An 8,103-nucleotide genomic window follows, 5' to 3' on the forward strand; every position below is an offset into this window, starting at 1 on the left:
GTGATAAATCATCCCACTGGAGAACAATTGTTTTGAAGAAAAACACATTTTCAGGAAATTTATCATTTGAAGAAAAACAACTTGAGGAATTTCACATTGGGCGGTGGCGTGACCCACCATATAAGAATGTTGATTACAGACGCCGCGTACAATTGTCGTAGGGCCCTGAGAATCAATTTCTTTGTTAATTTCTTCACATTCAGAGTGACATTCTTCATCAGTTGAAGAAAATCAATTCATCATGTGTTGCACATCTAAGTCATCAACTTTGCATAAGTGTTAGGATGTGTGCATGTTTTTACAAAACATTTGAAGATTCTAAGATATTTAGCTCACACCGCAACTTGCAAAACCTTTTCTCATCCAAGGGCTTAGTGAAGATATCTGCCAGTTGATCATCAGTCTTCACATGGTCGATTAGGATATTGCCCTTGAGGACATGGTCCCGAAGAAAATGATGACGAATCTGGATGTGCTTGGTCTTCGAGTGTTGTACTGGGTTGTATGCAATCCTGATAGCACTCTCATTGTCACAGTAGAGAGGCACATTCTTCATGTTGATGTCGTAGTCCTTGAGGGTTTGCTTCATCCATAGCAATTGAGCACAGCAAGAACCAGCAGCAATGTACTCAGCTTCGGCAGTATTGAGTGATACGCAGTTCTGCTTCTTTGAGGACCAGCAAACTAGTGATCTTCCGAGGAAATGGCATGTGCCAGAAGTTGACTTGCGATCCACACGGTCACCAGCATAGTCTGAGTCAGAATACCCTACCAGATGAAGATTGGAGCCCCTGGGATACCATAATCCTAGTGTTGGTGTGTGAGCTAAGTATCGAAGAATATGTTTCACAGCCTTATGGTGTGATTCCTTCGGTTTTGCTTGAAAACGTGCACACATGCAAACACTAAGCTTTATATCTGGCCTAGATGCACATAGATACAATAAAGAGCCAAACATAGAACGATATACCTGCTGATCGAAATCTTTACCATTTTCATCAGTGCCGAGGTGGCCGTTGGTAGGCATTGGAGTCTTGGCACCTTTGCATTCGTGCATGTCGAATTTCCTCAGAACATCCTTGAGGTATTTCTCCTGTGATATGAAGATTCCATTGCTTTGTTGACGAATTTGAAGACCTAAGAAGAATTTCAGCTCCCCCATCATGGACATCTGATATTCTTCACTCATCATGTAAGCAAATTCATCACTGCATCGTTTGTCAGTACAGCCAAATATGATATCATCGACATATATTTGACACACAAATAGCTCATTATCATAGGATTTAGTGAAAAGAGTTGGATCGAGTGAACCAGGTTTGAAGCCTTTCTTCATGACGAATTCCTTCAATGTATCATACCATGCCCGAGGGGCTTGCTTGAGACCATAAAGAGCCTTTTTGAGTTTGAAGACTTTGTCTGGATTCTTTGGATCCTCAAAACCTGGGGGCTGAGCAACATATACTTCTTCCTCAAGCTTACCATTGAGGAATGCACTTTTCACATCCATTTGATATAAGATGATGTTATGATGATTAGCATAAGCAAGTAGTATTCGAATAGCTTCAATTCTAGCAACAGGTGCAAAAGTTTCATCGAAATCTATTCCTTCAACCTGGGTGTAGCCTTGGGCTACAAGTCATGCCTTGTTCCTCACCACTTGACCGTCCTCATCTTGCTTGTTTCGGAAAATCCACTTGGTGCCGATGATATTGTGCTTGCGAGGATCTGGTCGTTTGACGAGCTCCCATACGTCATTCAGCTTGAATTGAAGAAGTTCCTCTTGCATAGCTTGGATCCACTCCGGTTTCAGAAAGCCTCAGCAACTTTTGAGGGTTCTGTGATGGATACAAAGGAAAAATGCCCACAAAAGTTAACTAAGTGTGAAGCCTTTGAGCGAGTGAGAGGACCTGGCGCGTTGATGTCGTTGAGGATTTTGTCAAGTTCTACTTCGTTTGCAATCCTTGGATGAGCTGGTTGAGGATTTTGTCTGGGTTGAGGAAGTGGTGTTGGTGCAATTTCCTCAGGAGCATCTTCTTGATTTTTATCACTGATGGGGATCGTTTGTTCACCAATTTCCTCAGTGGGGACAATGTCTTCAGTAGGCTTGAGCTTTATTGCTTCCTCAGGAGACAGCTTATCTGGATCAGAAGGCAATTGCTCTCTTTGCGAGCCATTAGTTTCATAGAACCACACATCTACAGTCTCAACAACTTTGTTGTGATAGTTGTTGAAGACTATGTAAGTGTGCGAGTCCTTTCCATTACCGAGCATAAAACCTTCATGTGCCTTAGGTGCAAATTTTGAGCTATGGTGAGGATCTCTAATCCAGCATTTTGCACCGAAGACTTTGAAATAACTTACATTGGGTTTCTTGTCAGTGAGGAGTTCATATGAGGTTTTCTTGAGGAATTTGTGAAGATATACCCTGTTGATGATATGGCATGCAGTGTTGATTTCTTCAGGCCAAAAGCGACGAGGAGTCTGATATTCTTCAAGCATAGTTCTTGCCATTTCAACCAGAGTCCTGTTCTTCCTTTCGACGACACCATTCTGCTCAGGATTATAAGGAGCAGATAATTCATGAGTAATACCAAGTTCATCAAGATAATCATCAAGACCAGTGTTTTTGAACTCGGTTCCATTATCACTCCTGATATGTTTGATCTTGATGCCAAAGTTCGTCGAGGCCCTTGAAGAAAATCGTTTGAAGATTTCCTGCACTTCAATTTTATACACTATGATATGCACCCAAGTATATCTGGAATAATCATCAACTATGACGAAGCCATATAAAGATGTTGCATTGGTTAGTGTGGCATAGTGAGTAGGTCCAAATAGATCCATATGAAGCAATTCAAATGGACGTGTAGTGGTCATGATAGTCTTCGAGGGATGCTTGGATCTGGTCATTATCCCAGATTCACAAGCACCAAAGAGATGATCCTTGAGGAATTTGACTGATTCGATGCCGATGACATGCTTCTTCTTCGCGAGCGTGTGCAAATTCCTCATGCCTGCATGACCTAGTCTTTGGTGCCACAGCCATCCTTCTGAGGTTTTTGCTAGTAAGCAAGTGGCTGGTTGAGGACCTGTAGAGAAATCAACAATGTACAAATCCCCTCTTCTTACACCTTCGAAGACTTTGGATCTGTCAAATTCCATGATGACTATGCATCTATATCTACCAAAGATAACAATCATATCAAGATCAGAAAGCATCGAGACTGACATAAGGTTAAAACCAAGGGATTCAACAAGCATCACTTTGTCCATATGCCTATCCTTGGAAATAGCCACTTTGCCAAGTCCCAATATCTTGCTTTTACCTTTGTTAGCATATGTGATTTGCTTCAGAGGTGATGGATTTAGTGGCATATTCATCAGTAAGCTTTTATCACCAGTCATGTGATGTGTGCAGCCACTATCAAGAACCCACTAAGTATTCTTGGGTTTGTCATCCTGCAGATGAATTAGTACAGCTTACCATCTCATATGCTTCAGATTTGAAGAATATGATACTAATTTCATCAGATCAGTAATTTCATCATAACAGAACTGTAAGGACGTGTGAAATATTTCTATTTCATCAATCATTAGCTTGCGTCCTATCAAGCATTTCCTCAGGTCTCCAGCAAATTCTTCAGATGATGATTTTCATCTGGAGACCTGACCTGCAGAAGTGATTAGTTCGATTTCTTCACCACCCACATGAAGGGGTGGCAAAGCATTCATCATCCTGCGAGCACCATATGAGAAAGGTGGCATTGAGGCCAATGCACTTCTCTTAACAGTAGGGGGATTAAAGTACTCATATGAATATGCAGAGAACTGGTTTGAGGATTTATGAACATAATGATTTGAGGAGTAACGCTCATATTCATATTCCTTGTAGTTTCCCTGCATGTTAGACGCATTAGCACGGGTACGAGCATAGTTTTGACCAGTTGAGGATTTTGATCCTCTTGAAGACTTTGATCCTCCTAAGGAATTTGATCTGGGGTTCAGATTCTTCAGTTGTGGTGTCATGAGGACATTCACCTGAAGATTTTCAAGACAACTTTTGGGAACCCAGATTTTCCTCAGAGGAGGGCCACTCCTGCAGTTAGTTCCAACATATCGAGCAAATACTTCACCAGATTGATTTTTGAACAGTTTATAGTTGGAGTCAAATGACTCATCTGAGGAATAGGATAATTCACATGAAAAACCAGTTAGATTAGATGGATCAAAAGGAGGCCCAGTAGCAGCAACCCATGAGGTTTTGGGATACTGCTCAGGTTTCCAATAAGATCCATCAGCATTTTATTTCCTCTCAAAGGCAATTCCTTCTTTCCTCGGGTTCCTGTTCAAGATCTGCTTTTTGAGCACATCACAAAGGGTTTGATGTCCTTTGAGGATTTTGTACATGCCTGTCACGTACAATTCCTTCAACCCTGCATTTTCATCAGTAACATTTGGGTTTTCCTCAAGTGAGGAAATAGACACAACAGGTGCAGTTGAAGAATTTGTAGCAATAGTAGCATTTGATCATTCTGGTGAGGAATTAGCAGTTTTACGTTCAATGCATTTAAGACATGGATGAATGAATTCAACTTGACTAGCGCTGATCTGTTGAGCTAGTAATGAATCATTTTCCATACGAAGATCATCATGAGACATCCTCAGCTTCTCAAGATCAAGCTTCCTTTGAAGAAATTCATAGGAAATCTTCTCATGATCAGTGAGGAGTGTATCATAATGATCCTGAAGATTATCAAATCTAGACTGAAGACTTTTCACATCTTCAGTGAGGATTTGGGTAAGATTCATTTCATCATTCAACATATCATCACTTTTATCTAGCAGTTTTTGAAGCTTTTCCAGAGCAGTTTGTTGTTTAGTGGCAATGATAGCAAGTTTACTGTAACTGGGTTTCTTATAATTATCAGGTTCACAGTCACTTGAATCAGAGGAGGAGGCATTATTTGGTACCTTTGAACCTTTTGCCATGAAGCAAAAGGTTGGAGCGAAGTCATCAGCATAGTCATCAGTGAGGATGGTGCTATCATTTTCTTCAAGGTTGAAGATTGACTTGCTGACGAAAGTGGTTGCCAGTGCAATACTAGCCTGTCCGGATTCTGAGTCTTCATCAGAACCCTCTTCTTCATCACATTCCTCTGATTCTGCCTCGGAGTCCATTTCCTTGCCAATAAGTGCCCGAGCCTTTCGGAAACTAGTCTTCTTGTGCGATGAGGGCTTTGAAGATGAGGATTTTGAAGATTTCTTCTTCTTCTTCGAGTCATCAGAACTGTCATCCTTGTATTTCTTCTTCTTTGATTCCTTTCCCCAACGAGGACAATCAGCAATGTAATGACCTGATTTCTTGCACTTGTGACAGGTTCGTTTCTTCTAGTCCTCAGATGAAGATTCTGATTTCCTCATGTCTCTTCTTGAAGATTTACCGAACTGACCACGTCGTGTAAATCTCTGGAATTTCCTCACGAGCATTGCAAGCTCCTGTCCAAATTCTTCAGGGTCACAAATGCTGTCATCTGTGTCTTCGTCTTCAGATGAGGAAATTGCTCTAGCCTTGAGTGCACGTGGTCTGGAATAGCTTGGTCCATATAGATCTCTCTTTTCTTCTAGCTGGAATTCATGAGTATTTAGCCTTTCTAGTATATCAGCTGGATCAAGCATCTTGTAATCTGGTCTTTCTTGAATCATCAAAACTAAAGTATCAAATGAAGAATCCAGAGATCTCAGCAGTTTCTTCACAACTTCGTGATCAGTGATGTCTCGAGCTCCCAGTGTTTGCAGTTCATTTGATATGTCAGTGAGGCGATCAAAGGTGTCTTGGCAGCTTTCATTGTCATGTCTCTTGAAGCGATTGAAGAGATTGCGAAGAATATCAACACGAGAGTCACGCTGGGTTGATACTCCTTCATTTACCTTGCACAGTCTCTCCCAGATCAGTGTTGCAGAGCCCAAAGCACTTACTCTTCCAAACTGGCCTGGGCTCAGATGGCCACAGATGATGTTCTTTGCTTGAGAATCGAGTTTCTTGAATTTCTTCACATCAGCAGCAGAGACACTGACAGAGATGATGGGGACACCATGTTCCATAATATACCAGAGATCATTATCAATAGCTTGTAGATGCATTTGCATTTTGTTCTTCCAGAAGGGAAAGTTCTTTCCTTCGTAGGTAGGACATGCTGCAGTCACCTTAAACATGCCTGCAATCGACATAACTAAAACTCCAGGTGGTTAAACCAAAATCACACAGAACAAGGGAGTACCTTGCTCTGATACCAATTGAAAGTGCGTTATATCGACTAGAGGGGGGTGAATAGGAGATTTTTAGAATTTCATCACTGAGGAAATTCCTTTTGAGGAAATTCCTCACTGATGACTAACTTATAGCGGAAACAGTAAAGGATCAGAAGTGCAAGGTTTCACAACAGCAGTTTTTCAGAGTGAAGAATGTGAAAACAGATTGCACAGTGAGCAGGCACGCAAAATACAGATGTGGATTAACTGACATGAAGAATTTGGGGTTGAGGAAATTCAAAGAAAGTCCTCAGCAAATTCTTCAAACAGTCACAGTGAAAGTCATCAACACATAATACGGGGAAAGTAAAGAGTTGAGGAATTAGAACCCGTTTCTCAGTGAAGACAGTCGTTGATGACCCAGTTCCAACTGTTGTGACAGTCGTACATCTGGTTTGGAGCGGCTTGGTATTGAAACCAAAAGACACCCAGTCCCGGGACACATAGTCCCTACCGTATTCTCCTTGAGCTAAGGACACACAGTCCTCGCCCAACACTCGTGGTAAGTCTTCAGGGCAGACTTCCAAACCCTCACAAACTTGGTCACCCGGCGATCCACAATTGACTGCTGGAAAGCTCTAGACCATGATGCCTAACCGTCTGGAGGATGCACAGTCCTCAAAGGTAAAAGGCTTCAGTCCCACACATGAACAACTTCTTCAGTGATGCTCAATCACTAGGTTTGGATTGTGGTTTCGGTGGGTGGTGTATTTCCTCACTGATGAATTACTCTCGAAGGCTCTGAGGAATTTGGGTTGCTCTTATGACAAGTGTCAGTTTCTAACGGAGCAGCCAACCAGCTAGTGGTTGTGGGGGGTGGCTATTTATAGCCTGGGAGCATCCCGACATGATTTGACACTAATGCCCTTAAATAATATGACCGTTGGAGTGGATAAGACCAGTGACTTGGTGTGGCTATCGAAACGGTCGGAACCCTCAACTGTGAGAGTCCTCATGTCACTCATATTCCTCACTTGAGGCTTTTGGTAGGATTAAGCTTGGGTTGAGCATCATGAGGAAATTCATTCCATAGTGTAACTTTGACCCCCTTTAACAGTACGGTGTCCCTATTACTCAAATGCGAAGAAAGTAAAACAGAAAGTGTAAATCTTCATGCTTCAAATTCTTCAGAATGATTTTCTTCAGGAACCACCGGACTTCTCAATATCATTATCTTCATGAGGAATATCAATTTCATCGCAGATTCCTCGCGATTCATTTCTTTAGCTTCAGACCAATTTCTTCAACTGAAGACATATATTTTTAGGGGTCGATATTCTTCAAATATCTCAAACTCCTCAATGACTTATAGATCCTGTGTACACTCACAAACACATTAGATACTTAACCTATAAGTCTTCAAACCACCAAAATCACTAAGGGGCACTAGATGCACTTACACAACCCAACGAATCTATCCTTTTTCTTTCTGTTTTGTGTTTTCCACACTTTCATAATTCTGTTATGATTGTGTTTTTTGTGTTTCTTTTTGCGTTTGTGCCAAGCAAAACCATTATGATTAGTCTTGGGGATGATCGTTTGGTCATGCTGGAAAAGATAGAAACTTTCGGCTCACGAAAAGAATTTTCGTTTTTTTTCTGTAAGAGCTTTTGAGTTGATTCTTTTTTATGCTGATTGCTACGCAAAATATTCAGACTGACTTAATTTTGCAGAATTTGTGAAGTACCATAGGTATACGAAATATACAGATTGCTACAAACTGGTCTGCTGTTAACAGATTCTGTTTTTATTGTGTTGGTTGCTTATTTTGATGAAACTATGGATAGTATC

Source organism: Hordeum vulgare, chromosome 2H (assembly GCF_904849725.1).
Source record: "Hordeum vulgare subsp. vulgare chromosome 2H, MorexV3_pseudomolecules_assembly, whole genome shotgun sequence".
NCBI classification, from domain to species: domain Eukaryota; kingdom Viridiplantae; phylum Streptophyta; class Magnoliopsida; order Poales; family Poaceae; genus Hordeum; species Hordeum vulgare.